Genomic DNA, 19,353 nt, shown 5'->3' on the forward strand with positions numbered 1-19,353 from the left:
CCTGGCACGAACAGCACCCTTGTCTCCTCACTCAGCAGCTGCATTAATTCACACCTTGTTTCCTCTTTCAGGAGCAATCTTTCCTTCCAGCAGCTTTTGAGAGCCACTTGTGCTTGCCCTGTGGTTCAAGGTTAACGCCTGCCTTCTGGCTCACCCCTGCTGTGCTGACCCTCTGGTCCAGCCTAGCAGTTTCAGGGTTTCGCTGGCACCTGAATTGTTGGGGGATGTCTTTTGCACTGGTTAGAGCGAGTCTGTGCTTGTTGCGAGCTTTGAGGTGGAAATCCTCCTGGATCACCTGGATGCAGCCATCCCATCAACGGGCCGAATTGCCCCTTTGATTTCCCCGTGCCCTGGAGGGGCTCCCGTGCACTCCTCCGGTGCCTCCGCATGCTGCTCTGGACATCGTGCGGGAGGTTTGTGGTAATGCTGGTGGGAAGTAAAGGTTCCTCCGAGCTGCTGGGGGACAGGCTGTAGCGGGCAACAGAGGGCATCACATTCCAACTGTGCTGTCCCAGCTCTGCTTCAGCCCAGGGGTCCCTTCCATCTTTCCCAGATGCGGAAACAGCTGCCCAGCAGATTGATGGCCCCTTGGGCAGAGGCAGAGTGGAAGGTCCTGTGATTTGCAGAAGCATTACCCAGTAAAAATAGCAACCCAGTAAAAAATAGATGGAGCTGGGAGCGGTGCCTGGCACTGGGGAGCGCAGCCCCAGCAGGGAAGGCATCCCTCTGGGCAGAGACCACGACACTGTGAGCAGGCACTTGCAGGATGGAGTGGTCCTTGCCCTTGGCAGGAGCAAAGGACACACTCAGACCTCTTGTCCTTCCACTGCAGGAGCTGAGGCTCCAAAGGGAGCTGGGAGGGAATGCGTCACAGCTCAGGGCTCTCTACTAGAGATCAAGACGGCTGGACAGGCAGAAGAGCAGCTGCAGCCCCGGGGGGTGCGCTGTGCACAGGGATGAGCCTGGCAAAGGGTTTCTCCTTGCTTACAGAGGGGCAGCTGATACCGACTGAAGTGACCACACAAGCATGTTTAGGCTCCAAAGGCCAAATCCCAACTGGTCGTGCTGCTGTCTGTGTCCCATACTTAACCCAGGGAGGCCACTGGCACAAATCTGCAGCAGCTCAGCAGTTTGCAGCAACACCTAGAGTCTTGTGCAGCACTTTACCTCAGAGGTCCCCAGGCACCTCACAGAGCCCTGCTGGTATCACCTGCCATAGGGGTAGGGGAAACTGAGGCACAGAAGAATTGAGGCAGAGGTGATGTGTGCTGGATCAGACCACATGGCTGAATTTTCCAGCATGTGGCTCATGGTCTGAACGCTGCCCCGTGGCTGTGAGCATCACTTCGTATGAATAGAAAAACACTTGGGGTTTATCTGCCTTATGTGTTTACTCCACAGCTGTCAATCTGCTGTTGAAAGTGGTACAGTCTGAAACCAGCCCTTGTTAATAGCTTGTTATCAGGGCTGGTGCCACTGTGTACAAGCGTTATCTCCTTGATCACATCTGTCTCAGGAAATGTGGCTGAGAGGAGAGCGAGGATGGAGCTCAGTGGCTGCGGGAGCCTGGGAGAGAGACCTGGGCACCCTGCAGTTACACCGCGACCGTCTCTAATTCACCTCCGCTCAGCGGAGCACTTAGAGATGTCACCAGGGAGCTGCAGTGGCTGTGATTGATCGTGTCTCTGCTGCACACCGATGGAGGAGAGCAACTTCAGCAAGAGGAGACCTTGGCTCCTGAGCCTCCTCCCCTTGAAGTGTGGGAATGAATTATGCAAAATGATCTGTCCCTTGGCTCCTCTGACAGCCACCGCCTTCCTGACACCTTCTGCCTTTACTTCTTCCTTCGTCTCCAAGCAGTTTTAGAGCCACTGAGGCAACATGTCCTTTCTTCTGGTGTTCGTGTGCATCCCAGGATGCCTGTGGAGGTCAGGGCGACCGGTTGCCTGTTGGAGGACGTTGTCCCAGATGTGAAGATAAATTGCTAAACTAGCCTTGGTCAGAGCCCGGTGGACTGCTGGGCTGCCCCTGCGCTCTTAAAAGAGAGAAGGAAGTCATAACCCATGTTAAAATATAATTGATTTCTTCTGTCAGCCGGCAGGGCTCCAAATGCTGCTGCGCACCACTGGCACGGCCAGCCCCCCTGTGCTTCCCCAGCCACAGAGGTGGGGCTGTGCTGGGGCTGGGGTCAGGGATGCAGGGATGCAGGGATGAGGCGGGGGGGCTGGAGGGTGCCGGCAGTACTCCTGGCTCAGCCAGCTTTACTGAAGGGCTGCTGTGCATGTGGTAGGCTGGGGACCGGTTATGAAGCTCCTTGCCTGGACCGATCCCGTCTTCAGTGGAGGGGCAGAGGGAAAGGTCAGGAGACAAGCAGGGCGCCGGAGAAGGACATCTGCAGAGGGGTGTTTGGGCAGTGCCCTGCTGTTGAGGGGACCTAACCCTCGCTTGTCCAAGTGAAGCAGATGTCCCCTCCTGCCAGTGGCCGCTGCTGTGCTGTTTGCCCCGGCGGCTGGCTGGGATTCTGTTCCCAGCTGGAACCAAAACAGAGAAGAAAGCAGAGACCAGCCAAAGGGGAGCGGGACAGAGGGGTGGAAGGAGGAGACAGACACACAGCCTGTGCTGGCACCGGCACCTTGGTCACCCCTTTGCCACGTCCCTGCTGCTGTGCCGCTCGCCCTGGCGCGATGTGCTCGGGCCGCTGGCTGCCAGCGCGGCGCAGGGGGCAGGGGAGCCGGCCGTCTTCCTGCCCTGCTGGGACATGCGTTTTATGTAAAAGTAAGTTGGCAAATAGCTCGTCTTATTTTGATTCAAAAAGCTCCCAGAATAGAGAACCAGAATGAAGGTGGCTCTTTTAATCTGTCACTTGCTGGCAGCTGGGGAACGTGCTGACCCCAAGACAGAGAGGTCACCAGCTTCTGGCGGAATAAAATAGGAAACCCTTTTTTGTTCTGGGTGTTGGGGAAGACAAAAACAGAACAAAACCCAGCCTTCTGAAATCCCACAGAAATCGCACCTTTTGCTGCTGGTAAGACAGAAAGGATGCCTCCTTCTCCTGCTCTTTGGCTGCCTCGGAGTGCGAGCAGGGCTGGGCAGAGCCTGGCTTTTAAGCCAGGATTGCCTGTGGGACAGAACATGGGTTTTAGTGGTGGCTGCATCTTGAAAGTGCTGCTGCACTCAGAACACTCACAGTGATGGCAGCTCGCTGTGGAAATGGTTTAAAATTACTTATTTCACACACGCTCTCTCAGGAGCACTGGGGGGGGGGGCGGGGTGTCAGCCCTAGTCCTGTGTGGTCAGAATGATTTACACGGGCAGCACCCTCACCTTTGGCCGCTGGAGGTGGGGTACGTGAACGCTGAACTTCAGGTCTACGATCACGTGCACTTGCACAGCGTTCAGGTTGTATGGACAACCTTTGCGTTCCTGCCCGTAGGCACTGCTGTGCACACGTAGCTCCCTGCACACGCCTCAGCGCGGGGCAGCGGCTGCCCAGCACCGAGGACGTGGTGTGAAATCACGAGGGTGCTTGACAGAGGGAAGGCAGTGCGAGGAGGCCATGGGGTCAGGGGTGGTGCTGCGTCTCTGGGTGGTCACACCCGGCTGCTGGGCACCTCTTTTGCAATCAAACATTAACTACCCACAAACTGCCCATGCCGGGGATTTGCCAGCAAGTCGATGACCGAGTTGACCCTGCAGAAGAGCTGCTGAGGTGGGTTTGGCTCGTCGTTCTTCGGAGCAGCTCATTTAGGGCTTGCATTTTTGGTACGCGGATCAGCTGTCTGGAGTGCTAAGCCTTCAGCATGTGAGATAATGAAATGCCATACGATTAGCATTTGTGGTTTGCCACTGTTTGCTGAGGAAAATAATAGCTGGCTTAAATACCTATTAGTCACCCATAGCTCTGCATGTCTGCACTGTACCTTCAGAAAGCAGATGCAATTTAGCCAGGGTGGTGGTTTTTTTAAAGAATCTTTTTAAAGTGCACTTGTGAAAAATCAGCTTTTAAGTATGGGGAAATTTGATACGACTCGGCAGTTCTCACCGATTAAAAAGCCAGTGTTCAAACCCATCTCTAAAGTGCTAGTAGGAAGCAGAAATGTTTCCTGCGGGAGTTTGGAGCCCTGCTGAACACAGGCTTCAGGAAACAGATGCAAAATGTTGTGTGTGGTTTTGTAGTACGTTTTTTTCTAAGGCTAGTTTTGTGTCGCTGGCCCAGGCAGATCAGTTAAAAACTCGCCCTGTTTGCCCGGATCTCCCACCTTCCCCGCGTTGCTTCATGCTGCTTTACAGATGAAAGCGTCTCCCCCTGAGCTGGGGAGCCTCGGAGCTGTTCCCAGTGCCCGTGGGATTTCTGGCCGTTGCTTTTCAAAGGCTTTGGGGGAGAGGCACGAAATAACCACAGGGAGCTGGGGAGCCTCCGGCCCAGCTTTGCCTCGGGCGAAATCCCGGCAAGGTGGCCCAGACGCTGGCGCTGTGTCCATTGGAGCAGCCACCTCGCAGCCTGCCAGGCCCAAGAGCCCAAACCCCCTGGCCAGTCATCAGCAGGGGGGAGGCTGGTGTGGGAGGTGATGCAGAGATGAGGGAATAACAAGTTGATTTGGCACCATCTCATTTCACACAGTAAAGCCGCTTTCTCCACCACTTCACTACCAGCAAGGGCATCCCAGAGAGTTCTGGGTGCTGGTCCCAGACCCTCGTGGAGGAAGTGACAGACCCTGCACCCTAAGCCTCTTCCACCCTAAGAGGCAGAAGGGAGCTGAGCAGATTTTCCTGCTGCAGGAGCTGAAACCCCCTCTCAGCCTTCCCCACTGCCAGGAGAGCATGGCAGGTATGGACAAGCAGCTCCGTGTGCTCCTTGTCCTCGCCCAAAGTACCAGCACAGCATCTGGGGATGGACTGGGTTGGAAACTGGTGTGAATCTGATTTCAGATTGCTGATCCCATCTACCACCCATCTGGAGAGGAATGGATGCCCTTGCTACTCTGATCTAGGAAAAGCAGCAACTAATGGGTATTGATCAGAGGAGAAAGCAGATCTGTGGGCACAAATTTATGTGCGGGCTTGAAAGAAGTATGTTCCCTAAAAGGGGAAGCTGTGAATAATCAGGCTTTGAGACAAATGCTAATCAGCATTACGTTTTGCCTCTGAGTCTCCAGACAGAGTGTTTAATCTCTGGAATTAAATATTTCCCTGGTGAGAAGTTAGACAACTTCAAGAGGCTCCTGTTTGAAAAATTAAGCTTGGTGTACATTGGCTTTAGATCTCTCTGATTGTGTGGAGTTCAGTCTGTCCAGAAGCCGGCCAGCCTCTGGACCTTTGAGTACATCAAAAACATTAATTTCTTCCCTGCTTTATTGAGAGACCAACAGAGAAACATGTATTAATCAAAGGCTACCAGGGACGGCTTTCAATCAGATATAAAGGCACAGTGTTTTCCATATGAGAGCCACGGCACAAAACATTTGCTCACTGTGAAATATTTTATCAAAGATTAAAGCTCAGATGTTCAGTATCTGGAAAAGTATCTCCTACAAGTTGCATCTTCTTTTTGGTAGTCCCTGGGGCTGGATAGCATTGAACACAGGAGCTAAGCCATAGGAGAAGGGATTGTTGGAGATGTGAGCTGGGCGTTTGGCAGCTGCGGGTTCAGGCAGTTGACTAATCGATAACTGGTACCCATCCCAGCTTTTCATTGCAGTGGTGATATTTAGTTTAAAGCAGTCTCAGATGGATTAACCTTTTATTATGTGCTCTGGGCTTGCTTCTGACAGTCTGGAAGGCGTGCCAGATGGCATGTGTGTGCACGTGCAGGCATCGATACAGGGACATGTATGAGCACCCTGCCCTAGCTTTGGGTTTGGTCTTGCTTTGACTAAAGACACCCCGGGGTCCCTGCCCACCTACACAAACCCTTCTACAGCTGTGTATTCCTGACCAGGCTCCGGGAGAAGGGTATGTGTGCTTTCCCAAGTGCTGCAGGCCCATATATGCATGGAAATGTATGTGGTACTCACTGCAGCAAAATAAGCTGAATCAAGTCACAAAGAAGCAAGAAGAAAAACTGTTCCTTGCTAATAAAAAAAAAATGAAGTCTTTTAAAACAAAACAAAAAAGAAGATACAAGGAAGGAAGAGATTTTTTTTTGTTCCCCTTAGGAGTAAGAGTTCTGGTATTACAGTACTTATTTTGGAAATTTCATGACAGTGATTTCATCCTTTGTAGCCACTTGTGGCTCAGTACATTTTTACCGTGGTTGCCAAGTAACAATCACTAAGCATTTGTGTCTAGATCAGTAAAGGGGAGTGGAGGGAATGGGTAAAATCTATTTTCAGAGGCATAATCATCAGTGGCTCCTTGTAGGTTAACGGTTAAGTATGCCCAGCAGTGACACTGCTTTGTTGAAGGCCCTGGGATTTACAAACAGGAAAATAGAAAGCAAAGAGGCTACAGAGGGGTGTTTTATCATTATTATTACTCTTTCAGAGCAGAGTGGCTTATGAGTGATTAAGGAGGCATTAACTACGTCAAGTCCCACGTGCAAGAGGTGCATTATAATCCCCCCCCCGGAGCCGGGCTGTGGCACTTGGTCCCCCGGCTGCGCTGTGCCAATCCCGCTCCGCAGGCAGAGCCCCGCTGGCCCGGCGGTGTGGCCAGGTGGGGGAAACATTGCCCTCCCTGCGGAACAGGAGGGGGCAAGGGTGGGAAAACAGGGGGGAAGGCTGGGAGAGCTGGCGAAGGGCAGCTGCAGACGTTGGCCCGAGTGCCGCCAACCTCCGCGGCCGTGCCTGCTCCCTGGCCGCCGGGCTGCCTCTGCCGCCAGCACCACCCCCCGTCCTGCCCGGCAGATGGGGTGCCTCTGCCCCCCCACCCGTGGGGCTCTCAGGAAAACTTACCCCTTTCTGTGACTGGCCCCTCCTGAGCTTTTTAAAATCCTCCAATACATCTCAAGGTCACCTTTGTCTTTTCGAATATATGCCATGGGTGCGGCATTCAGGGAGGGCTTGGAGAGGAACAGTTGCATGCCCTGTTGTCTTCCAGGTGGCAGCCCTCTACATGTCCCCATGGCCTGTCCACCTTCCTTATCATGGCTGAAATAGCTCCCACCGATTCCCTGCTCCGCTGCCCTTGGCACCCTTGCCCAAGGAGCTGCTGCCAGCCACCCGTGTGTTTCCAGGCCCCGGTGATCTTACGTGTTCCTCAAGAGCCAGGCAGTGCCCTGGGGGAGGCTGGGGCAGCTGCATCTCTCCACGCATTTCAGGGCACCCGGTATCGTGGGCGAGCGGGGGGTGCAGGCTGGGGGGACACACAGCTCCCCACCCCGCCAGCCCAGGAGCGTGCCTGCACCCACCTCGGGGCTCAGGGACGTCCCTGAGCTCGGCTGCACCACGGCGCTGCCATCGCACTGGGGGGCTGGCGTGACCACAGAGCTCCCTCTCCCTTCCCTCCCCAGAAGGAAAAGGCGACCCTGGGAAGCGGGCCAGGCATCAATTACAGCTCACGGTGCTTCCAGCAGCAGGCCAGCCGGTGGGAAGCACCTGGCTCCTTGAGCGAGAGAGGGGGCAGCGATGGTCTCCCCCAGTTCTGTTCGCACCAGGCACACTGGGGAGGTGCCCTGAGGCAGGAAGAGCGGGGGGCTCGTGGCCAGCCGCCCTCCCCGGCTGCCCTGCACGTGCTCGGGGCGAGCCAAGGTGGTGGCTTTGCAGCTGACTCCTGCGTAATTCGACGTGCCTCCTGCGTTGGGTGCCAGGGCTGCCCCCTGCCCCTGCTGCCAGGGGCACCAAGGCAGTGGAGGAGGAGGAGGAGAGGCAGCGGGGACGTGTGCATGCAGGGCAGCGAGGGGCACCCTGCCGCGGCTTGCCTGGCAAGTGGCACTGCTCCCTGCGCGGGTCACAGGGATCGGGAGGAGACGACAAACAGATGCTTTCATCGAGGGGGGGGGGCGCTCTGTAAGATGACTGATCCTGCCCAGGTCTGCCGCCAGCTGAAACGCCCCGGGGTGCTGCCCGCTGCTGGGGAGAGGGGTGCAGGGACAGGGACAGCAGCCTCAGTCCGGGGCCCGGCAGCTTTTGGGATCCAGTAAAAAGCCAAACGGCACGGGCGCATGTGATGGGGAGAAGGGGTGAGGAGGGACTTGGGAGAGACGGACAAGGGACAAAGCCCCAGCACAGCTAGCACTGGCAGCAGTTTTCCTGCTGGTCTCACAGGGCACGGAGATCTGTCTCTGCCTGGTCTCCCCAAACCTCCTGCATACAGCTCCCCAACCTCCCCCACAAAAGCCTGGTTGTTAGCAGAAAGCAGACAGGAATGGCTGCTTGGGGAAGAAAAAGGGTTTTGCAAAGTCTTTTTGCAGGTTCCCGGGAGATGGCAAGCGTGGAGGGGATCCATCTCACACACATTCTCCACACGACAAATGACCCCGTGCAGGAAGGAGAGATTTCTGTTTAATTGTGTGATGTGAGATTGCTGTTCCATAATGCTGAGCAGGCTGAAAACTGAGCAGGGCCAGACTAAAATGTGCCAGAGCAGAAACGCTGGCGCTTTCCTACCCAGGCCCTCCCCCTTGTAAAACAGCAGCATTTTTAGAGGATTGGTCATATCACAGGAGTTCATTTCATGATGTCTGTTGATGGGACTGCCGAGTCCCTCTGCAGCTCGCTGGAGTGATGTAAGCAGGATGGAGTCAGGCCCCGTGATGGAAACCGTGATGAGTGGTACAACGCAGGCGGCAGCCCCGGCGGCACGGTGGCTTGCCTTTGGCATGGGGAGAGGCATCTGGGTGCTGTTCCTTCGGCCAGAAGGCCAAACAGCTTTTGTGGCCTTCTGGGCTGTTAGACTGGGCGGGGGGTGTAAACAGGGAGGTAAGGGCACCTGGGTGTGGGGCAGCAAGGCTGCTTTTGGGTGACAAGTGAGAGCTTTAGCCATCCCAGTGAGGATCTGAAGAGGGTGTTTGTAGGGACACTGTGGCCCTTATGTTAGGAGCGTCAAATGTAAGACTGTAAACAACTCGGCATAAGGTATGCTAAATGGATCCCAGGACATAGAGCAATGTGCCCTTTTTAATAAAAGTGGAAACTACATGTTTTGGGTCAGAAGGAGCGTATTTGAGAAATGGGTCTGTGGTGATTTCTCCTCCTCCCTATGCACCTTATTCCTCCAGGGCAAGGAGGTTTTGAGGATGGGAGAGGTAACAGAGCCAGTCCAGCCTGGAGTGTCAGCAGAGGCGTTCTCACCTGTACTGCCAAACCCTCCCAGAGCTGGCGGCCGGCAATGCCACCGCCACCGGGCTGGGCTGGAGCCAGGGCCAAGCTCCTCTGCCTGCAGCCACTCTCCCTGCTGCTGCCGGTGACCGCAGCCCTCGGCACGGCGAGGCTCCCGGGCTGAGGTGTGGGCTGTGTTAGTGCTGATGGTGCTGTGTGTAACTGCTGAGCGGGGAGTTAAACCAAGCAGCTTCCTGGAAACTGCTGCAGATAAGGCTTAACGCTCACATCTGCACAACAGGGCCCCATCTGTCTTTCAGGAAGCATCTACCTTTAATACATCTTCATTTCATACCTTCAAAAAAAAAAAAGGGGGGGGGGGGAACAAATCCCCATTGAATTGCAGTGAAAAAAACTTTCTCCTTCGACTTATAGAATCCAGTAGTTAGAAAGGAGCAACTCCCAATCCAGCAGGATCCATAGCTCACATTGAAGGGGGTTAGGGTAGGGGGTGAGTGTGTTTTCTTCAAGTAGGTTTTGACTTCCAGATCCAAACTTACGTGTCCTCTTCTGGTGGTCTGAGATTTGGGAAACAATAGAGCCAGACCACTCATAATTACCTAGGCTTTTAAAGACCCTGTCTTCCTCTGACCGTCACAAGTTTGGGGAAAAACACAGGACTTGTTTTTCAGAGCTTTGTCTGGCTGCGTTTCGTGGAGCAGGAGAGATAAGGAGTCCTGCGGGACCTCTGTTTTTAAGCATGAGCTCAGTGCTGGGTTTCACACCTCCCTATCAGTGAGTTTCTGCCTGTGCAATGCCTTACATATCTGGGAAGAGGCACACGGCGTTTCTGCCCGAAGTGCCGGCACTCAGCCCTGGGGGTGCTGGGGGAAAGGCAGCCGGGGATGTATCTGTTTGGCTGCAGCCCAGCAGCACGTCACTTTGCCAGCACACTCCGAGCAGATCGGGACATCCTGAAGCAGAAGCAGCCCTCCCCGTGCCACCAGCTGGCTGGGACACTTCAGCTGCCACCTACCAAGGCTGCTCAGTCAAACGCGAGGTGGCCAAGCCGTTTCTGCTTTGGCCCCATCAGGTCTCCCTTCCCTAAAGCTGCTGAGCGATTTTGTGCGTGAGCCCAAGCAGCTGCTGCTGCTCCAGAGACGTGTTTTGTCTGTGGCAAAAGGAACCTGAGAGGCAGTGCATGTACCCGTTCGCTGGGTTAGCAGAGCACCTGCGGCTCACCGTGTGCATGCTCGGGTGGTTTTGCTGGGAAGCATCCCACGGAGCCTGGCAGCCCGCTTGCTCCAAGGCAGCTCCTGGGGCACCGGTCCACCAGTGCGTGGAGACACCCACTCATTCGCGTGGATTGAAATACAGCCCGAAATGGGCACGATGTGGAAAGAGGTGGAACATCAGAACCGCAGGGATGTTGGAAATGAGTAACGGGGACGGGGATGCTTGCGTCAAACCAGTGTCTGAGCTGAATCAGGCTGGGAAGGTTCACAGGCAAAGGGTGTAGGGCGATGTGTGGTCAGGCTGGTTTTGGAAGCTAAAAATAGGAGCAGAGTGGAGTCAGTCCTTGGTTAATCCGGGTTTGTTAAGGCCAGACATCCAGATCCAGTTCAGTACTTTCATTAAAAGGGCTGTATTTACTGAGCTGCCGAACTGGCCTGGGGCCCACTGGGGTGACCCTGGCTGCTGGGCACTGGGCCAGTTTGACTGGGTGACTTCGGTGTCCTCCTTCAAAGGCTGCGATGAAATGTTGGCCTGGCTCATTCTCCTGAGACCTCATACAGTGGGTCACGAGCAGAGCTGGGATTTCTCTGCTGAGCATCTCGGCCCCAGGCCCGCGAACGTCTGCCTCTGTCCTCAGGAAACCCAGTCATGTGGGACTTGCCCAGAAGTTTCCTCTTTTGGTCAGAACTTCCCATCTTCTGTCCTGACCCATCAGCAAACGTTTAAAAGCTGAATTGAACAAGTTTGCCTGTTTCTGAGAGATTCGGAAAGGAAAACCAGCCCTTCTGCGTATGCTGGCATGAATGAGGCTTGGCTTGTGATTTGGCTGAATGGTGAGACATGATTTGCCCACAGCTGGCTCATGTCTCATGTGAATTATGTGGAGGTTGGAGTAGCTCAACCCTGTATTGCACACCTGAAAACTCACACAGGAACCAGGCATCAGGCACGACCCTGCTGCGGAAAAAGCCGCATGCAGAATTTGCACGTGGTTAGCAGCAGAAAGCCTGCTGGCAGGCCACAGCTTGCTAATGTCTAGCAAGCACACTGCCAAAATGCATTTCTGAACATGGCTAAAAAAGCAGCCAAGCAGCCACGGACTTCCCAAGGAGAGGGAGCGGAGGGAGGCAGGGCAGGGAAACGAGCGAGCATTGGTGATGCCATCAGCCTCACATCCCCAGCAGGCAGGCTGCGACCTCCCTGGGGACACCCTGCGCCCCCCGGTCAGGGTGCAGGTCCTGGGGCCGGTGCTGGGCTGGGGGGCCGGGGCAGAGCCATGCTGGTGAGCGGGTCTGCCACAGGTGCCGCCTGCCTGCCGGAGCTCACCTGGCATCTGCAAAAGCCACCTCTCCCGGCTTTGCCCCACTGCCCTAGCAGAAAGGAGATTTTCCCCGCAGTGCCAAGCAGCAGAAAGAGAGAAGCTAGGTAATTTCTTTCTGGTAAGAAAACGTTCAAAATACCTATCTGAAACATAGCTGGCTTTGTAAGGGGCACGTGCATCACCCTGCATTTCAGCAGTCAGGCCGAGTTACTCCCATGAAAGCATTGCAATTCACTGCCCATTTGGTGATAGGCAAATCCCCCCCCAGGTAGCTCTCTGCAGCTGTGGTTCCCTTTTCGCTGCTCATGTTTTCACATGGCATCTTTGGAAAGACGTGTGCAGATTTCAGAAAGAGCTGAAGCGCAAAGCAAAGGTGAGAAAACTGATGGGTCAGGAGGAGAAGCTGCTGCTGCTCCCGCAGAGCTGGCTGCTGGTTAGCTGCCCATCCCCAGCTGTGAAAGCAGGATTCTCCACGATGTTTGGCTTTCCGGTAGCCTGAATGGTGTCTCCTGGACATACCTATCTGTCCGGCGATGGAGGGGATGCTGAGGGCAAGTCTATCAGTTTTGATGGGGTTGAGATGAGTCCTGAGCCTTGGTGCCACCAGCCCCAGCTTGCAGGCATGAGCTTGGGGATGCTGGTACGCACTGGCCAGGAACGGCTGCATGGGTAGCACAGAGCATCACACCACTTTCCTAAAGGAAATTACTGCTACCAGGGAGAGGGAGGCACAGGAGAGAGGATGGGAAGAGCAGGGTGTCCTGATGGCCACAGGCTGGCGGCTTGTTCCACCTGGGAAAAGCCCAGGCCAATCTAAAGGGCAATTTCCATCGCTTCTGACGCTGTGACAGGACATCGCCGGCTCCAAACTGCGAGAGAGATTACTTTGTTTGCCCACAGTCAGCTGATTAAAACGGTGTTTTCCGCACATTTGTGCAGTGATTAGTGATGAAATGCAAATCATATGCAAATGGGCTCAAATGGCTGGTGTGCGCAGCCAGCTCCAGTCAGGCACTTTCATTTCCTCTGAGGCGTTTGGGTTCTTTCCGTACCCACATGGAGGAACAGGATGAACCCACTTGTGATCTGAGCACACAGCTGAAGTGAACAGCGCAGAGAGAGTGGCAAAAATCAGCAGCCGCCTGGGTGCACGTACCGAGTGGCATCTGGTTTGGTTGCACCAATACATGGAATACAGCTTATGCAAAGACCTTTGTTAATAAACAGCTACGAACCACACAAATAAACCTTCCACACACCTTGCTTCCCAGCCTTGTTTCTTTTGTTTAGCAGGGCCTGGCTGGAGTCCTGCTTGTGGAATAGCCTGTCACCTTGCAAATCAAAATGCTGTAATGGCTGCTGGATGCAGCAACGAAGTGTGCTTATATGAACACAATGAAAGCAACAAAACAAATTCCCAAACCCTTTCCACAAAGAAAAATTGCAAGAAGTGTGTGTGTGTGTGTGTGTGTGTGTGTATGATGTATGCATATATGCATATTTTTAACTTGGCTCTCTGTTCTTTGGCTTGCAGACCCAGAGCATTGCCTGAGTCTGAAATTCAGCGAGGCTGTGTCTTCTCATTTCCAGGCGCCTTTGCAACGCTGGCAGGGCCAAGATAAATAAATAAATAAGGGCTCGTAGAGTGAAATATTATACTTAATAAGGCTGACGAGTCCTCCTGACACCCAGTTGTGAAAACTTTAAAAAGTGTCTGTTTCCTGTAGCTATCAACATGCTAGGAAAAGGGAAGCCCTATGGGCTGGTCAGATTTTTCCCAGCGGCTGCAGTGACTTTTGCAGCTGGATTTGGTTTGCCTGAATATTGCTCATTTTCCTGGTGCTCACAAGAGCCCTGGAATGGAAATCCTGGCTCCCCTGGCACCGGGTGTGCTGGCAGGTGGAGGGTGCCGGCCCAAAAATTACTCATCCCGATCAGCTCTTGGCTTCCCCTGCAGTTTGAGGAAGCGAGGCTCAGTTCATGATAGACTGAGTACAGGAGGCCTAACGAAGGGCAGAATTCATGGAGAACCTACGTCCCGTCACTCAGCATGCGGCTCTGCGGTGCCCAGGTCCGCGGTGCCCGCGGGCGGCACTGCCCTCCCTGACGCGGCTGCCCGGGCGGCACGTGCCCACCAGCTGGGCAGCCCACGCGTCCCCGGTGCCTGTGCCTGGCCGGTGAGCCCGAGCGCAGCAAGAGGCAGGGCGGCTCCGGACTCGGCAGGCAGAAGCAGCACAAGCCGCATGAAGGCTGCGAGTGTCTGAGGCTGCTGCGGCTCGGTCTGCGTGCCTCTGGGCTCTGCATGTGTGTGTGCCAGTGCCTGTTAAATATACATGGCTCTGCTATTTGTGGGACACCATATGTGTACCAGAGAAGTAACCAGGCGGACATGTGACTTGCTGTGCTTCTTAGGAAGCGCAGAGGAATCGGAGCCTGTACCTCGATCTTCTGTGAATTGGATGCAAATCTGTATTCTCCAGCTTTCAGACCAGCGTCCCTCTGATATTCTTTCACGGCACAGCTGTTTCAGTTGGGAAACAATGGCGGTTCCTGGCCCTAGAAGGAGCTGTGGTGGTCCCCCATGCCTCGCCTGCCGCCCAGCCCCGGACGTGGCGCGGGGCCCGCTCTGCTCTCCGGCTGGACATCACTTGTGTTCACTGCTTTGCTGGCAGGGCGCATCGCAAGTAAATTGTCATCCTCTTGGAATATGCTTTGGGCATTTTTATCTGGGTTTCTGGCAGCTTGGAAGCATACCTTTCTGCCTATCTGCTAGGATTTTGACATGAAACTGTTTACTTGAGATACAGAAATGGAAATCTCGTTTTCACAATTCACCGTGGAATTTTCCTCCAAAGATCAGTGAAAGCAATCATTAATATGGGGCATCATTTGTAGCTCTGTGCAGAGTAATCCTCTAGGCTCTCTGGCAGCTATGAATTGGAAAACAATAAAGACCATTACTAGAGGGTTCTTTAAAAAAAAAAAAAAGTGTTCTTTGATACATTGTATAGCGCTCAGGAGAGGAGGCAGCAAATTAAAAATCTCTCAGCGAATGCATGCAGCACCGTTCCAAATTCCTAAACTTGTGCGCTTTTTTCCCTTCTTTTTCCATGCCCTGACATCTTCCCTGAGTAGTGCCAATATAGTTGGAGACTTTTGCTAATGTGCTGTCCAAAGGCTCCTCTGGGGAAGCAGCAGCCGTAAACAAGCGCAGACTCCACCGACGAGGGCTCACAGCGGCACCGGGCTCCTGGCCGGGCTCCTGGCCAGGGTGGCTGCGAGCCCCGAGCCCATGAGTGGGCACCCACCCGGTGCCACCGGCCTCTGAGCGCTCCTGCAGGCGCAGGCACTGCTCTCTGCCCACTTTGGCCCCATTCGTTTCGAAGCGCAGTCGTAGCGTGCCGAACGCTGCAAGGGGGCAAATCTGACTTTACGGTGCAGCCTCGCAGCCTGTCCCCCCCAGCTGGTCGGGGTCCCCGTGCCTTCTGCGGTGCATGATGGCACTGCCAGCTGCCGGCACTGCTGGACGGGGCCGCCCTGGCTGTTCCGGCAGCTTCTGGCCGTCGGGCTCAGGCTGGGAACTGCAGGCACGTGGCCAGAAGCCCTGACCCTGTCTGAGCTCTGCTGCAGCTGTGGTGGGCAGGATCCACGTGAACCTGGAGCACCCACACAGCTTTAGAAATGCAAGTGAGGAGGTGGAACGGGGCTGTACGTGGCGCCTGGCAGAACCCTGCCTGGCTGTGGCAGGTACGCTCGGTCCTGTGGCAGACATGCTCAGTCAGTTCAGCATCCCGATACCCAGTCCAGAACAGACACCCTGAGGAGATGGCGTGAAGTGTGTGATGAATGAGAGTGGTGGGCAAGGGCACCTCAGCCTGTGTGAAACAGGCCCTTTGAGTGGAGTCTCCTGCTGAGATTTCATTCTCTTCTTGGAAAGCACTAATATCCCCACAACAGCACCTATCCAGGCTTGAAGGAAAAGCTGATGGGTTTCAGAAAGAGGGGCAGAATGCAAAAGGCAGCCTTTAATTCCTGTCTGGTTCTTTTGGTCAGTTTGTTTTCTTTCTGCTACATTTTGCTACAGTTTCCTTGAATCCTGACAAGCAGTGTCTTTGGAACACTTCTTAAAAGCACCTTTTTTTTTCTTAACACTGTAATTACCATCATCAGTATGGCTTTCCGGAGCCAAAGGCAATTAATGGTGGCTTTGTAGCTCTCCTCTTTCTTCCTCTCCCAGGCCTTGCTCTGGGAGGGCTCTCTGGGCAGTGTCGTTCCCTTGGCCTCCCTCCTGCCCTCCCTCCACCCAACAGCTCCAAAGCCATCCCTGTGCCTCCCACCAGGCCCAGGCTGGGGAGAAACCCCCGAGCACAATACTGAGCTGTGTTTCTACCTCTTTGTGCTTTAAATGCTTCTAAGTCTTCCAGCCACTTTGGCCCGGAGCTGAACGCCAGCCTTGTGCCTCTGGCTTTCCCCAGCAGCCCCGGCTCACTAAATCAAGCTCAGGACCAAGGCAGCCGAAAAAGGAGACTCATCCGCTGCGGATCCCAGGCCAAGTACGAGGGGCAGGTGCAGATGCCCCGGCAAGCCTCACTGCTTACCTAGCGCAAGCTGATGAGGAGGGCTACAAAAACTGCCGCGGGGAGCCTGCCATCCTCGCAGCAAGCAGGAGCCCCTGCACTCAGAGACATCCATCGCTCAGAGGCCAGCAGTGAGGAGGAGGAGGAGGAGGGGAGGCACACGGTCAGGATTTCCCCAGGCCCTGTGGCTGCCCCTGCCATGGGCACCCAAGACAACCAGCTTCCCTGCCACGGCCAGAGCTCCCAGCTCCCCAGTGGCTCCCAGGCACAGGGAAAGCCCTGCTGAGGGCACAGCCTGTGCAAAGGCAGATTTGGCACTGGGAGAGGATGGAGCATCTCCAGAGCAGATGAAATCTTCCAAGACCTTGAGCTGCCAGTTCGAAGAAGCCTACGCATTTTGCAGATTTTTAGAGTCTTAGAACTTGGTCTAAATTAAGCAAATTTCTATGGGATTGGCACATCCTAAGCACTGTAGAGATCCTTCTGCTAAGTTCCATGCTCTGCAGCAAAGCATAAGGAAGACAGAATTACTCAATATGGTGTTTGGGAAAAAATGTTTGCAAGGGCAAAGCAGCATACTTTTTCCCTGAAGCTGAGTCTTCAGTGGCGAAGATGGTGGGGCTTTTCATAGCTCTCTCAGCAGTGGCCACCCCACGTAGAAAGTTTTGGTCTGAGTGGCTAAAGTCTGGCAAAGTATCAAGCAACTGAAACGGACTCTGAAACAGTGGAAAGTCATGGGCAAGTTCAGCGACAGGCACTTTGACATGCTCTGCCTTCAAAGCCCTGAGCACATCAGGCATCCGGATGAGCATGTGTAAGATACAAGCACCAGCTGCAGAAACGGCGCCTGGGAACTTTTCCTTCTTGTTGTTTTAACTAAGGATTGCAGAGGGATAGAAACCAGCTCCTGGTCTCTGGGGCTGTGGGAGAATTGCTGCTTCCATGCAGTGTCAGCAGTTTCCAGCACAAGAGCAATGCCCAGCTGGACCTGGCGCAGCCCTTGACATGGGATGCACAACCTGTGGAGTTTGAGAGAGCCCTGTCTTTGCAAACAATCCATTGGGCTTTGGCTTCTGACCTTTGGCTGTCACAGGAGCAAATCCAGCATGTGTGTGCCCATGGAGATCTGCAGCAGGATTTTCCATCCGTCATTCTATATACTCGTCAATCCTCTGAGCTTATAGACAGGCACTGGAGCTGCTGAGCTGGCCACGAAGGGGAGTCATTTTTAGCCCCACGTTTAGCTGAATTTAATTTGCTCGCACTGGGAGGTCTCTGATGGGCTGAACACACACAGGCAGGTCTAGGCTGAGGGCGCAAATGCTGCTGCCACAATTGCCAGGAGCAGGGCTGGTGCACGGCGGAGGCCTCTGCGGGCAAGGACTCGTCTGCATTGCCATTTTTAAATGCTCCTTGCTGTTTCATCCAGATGCACATAAACTGAATCGTGGGCTTTTTTCCCCAGGAAGAGGGGAGAGCGCTGGCCCAGGCTGAGCCCACGGCAGAGCCCCTGCCCAGCTTGTAGGGGTGCGAGCCATCACAGAGCACTCCGGTGCTCCTCCGTGCTCACGTCCTCCGCGCTCACGGTTCTCTTGGCCACTCGGTTCTCTTGGCCACTCCGTTCCTCTTATTTTAGCTTTGTTTAAACAATCTCCTTGGTAACTGAGAGACAAAAGCAGGGTTTTTTCACCCTCCTAGTAGGGTTGGTTTCCTGCCTATCTGGGCACTGGGAGGGATCCTTATCAAATAGGCATTCTCTGTTGTGCCCCCACCCCCGGCTTTAACCCCATGTGTCACTGGTGATTTCAGAAGACCCGGTGTCTCTTTCAAAGGGTTTTTATACAGAATTCCAGTTGAGAGGGCTGTATTTCCCAGTCTGGTGTATGGCAGTAAACAGCGTGTCCGTCACGCGGTGTGAACGATGGCTCTTGAAATTGCCCGCGTGCTCCTGGCCTCGGCTGTGCCCTGCAGCAGGGGCACCCTGCTGGAGTGGCTCTTGTCAGGGTGCTGCAGCTGCCGGAGGGGCAAGACCCTCCAGCCGGGTTGGGGAACGGCAACTTGGGGCGGCAGCACCCTCCAGCCAGGTACCGCGGCCCTGCACACCCTCTAGCACTTGCCTCTGCTGGGACACAGCAGCCGGGGGACGGCTGAGTCCCCTGGTCTTCTCAGGGCAGTTTCAGAAAGGCCCCTGCAAGGGGACAGGCATTAATCTCTGACACCTCCTGAAGACCCGGAGGTGTTTGAAGAGGCAGGGAACAAAATTCCATCTCAGCGCTCGGCTGACACGTTTTTTACCTCTGCCCTCTGGAGAGGCAACTCCTTGGAAAGGAAGGGGGAAAGAAAAAAAAAAAAAAGAAAACAACTCCTAAACGGGCTGAAGTGTTGGCTGCGTTTCCAGCCAGGGGAGGTAAAATCAGCTCCTGCACTTACTCCCTCCTCTTGAGAACAAGTGGTGTGCAGCAACACAGATTTCAGAGGCAGACCAGCTTTCTGCCCTGCTCTGCTGTGTTTGGAGCCAAGCCCTGGGGCCATCTGTCCCCTCCCCGTCATGTCTTGCGGGGCTGGGGGCAGAGGGGGACCCCGCTGCTGGTGCTTTGCCCCAGCACGTGCTCTTTCTTGGCCAGAGCCATCCATCCCCGAAGGATGGAAACAGCAGTGTGATAACACCAAGCAGCAACTTTAATGCAGAACTTAAGAGCTGAGATTTTTGAGGTCACTTGTTGACTTAATGCTCCAGCTGTTGTCACCGTTTGAGGCAGCACTGCCGCTGCAGCAGCCCCGCGCCGGGGGTGGGGGGGGAGCGCTTCACTGGGCTGCTTCTGAGTTTGCTCACGGCCTGGGTTGGGGTCTCCAGAAATGAGTACTCCTATCGCTTCAAGCTTGTATAACAACAGCATTTCCCATGCCAGTACCCAGAGGCTTCTTGTCTTTTACTCAGCCAGGTAACCCCCAGTACAGGTCCAGCACGGGTGACTGGCCAGAGGGAGTCTAGACCAGGAGTGAGCTCTGCAGCCAGTCATTC

At 54.6% G+C, this 19,353-nt stretch overlaps 1 protein-coding gene across 4 annotated transcripts in view; it reads left to right on the forward strand.

Moving 5' to 3' along the window:
* The window catches only part of SLC8A1 (solute carrier family 8 member A1), a 151,205-nt gene that overhangs the window by 103,151 nt on the left and 28,701 nt on the right, over positions 1-19,353 (forward strand). The gene's annotated exons all lie outside the window — the stretch shown is intronic.

This window comes from Falco punctatus, assembly GCF_963210335.1.
Source record: "Falco punctatus genome assembly, chromosome: 5".
In the NCBI taxonomy this organism is placed as follows: domain Eukaryota; kingdom Metazoa; phylum Chordata; class Aves; order Falconiformes; family Falconidae; genus Falco; species Falco punctatus.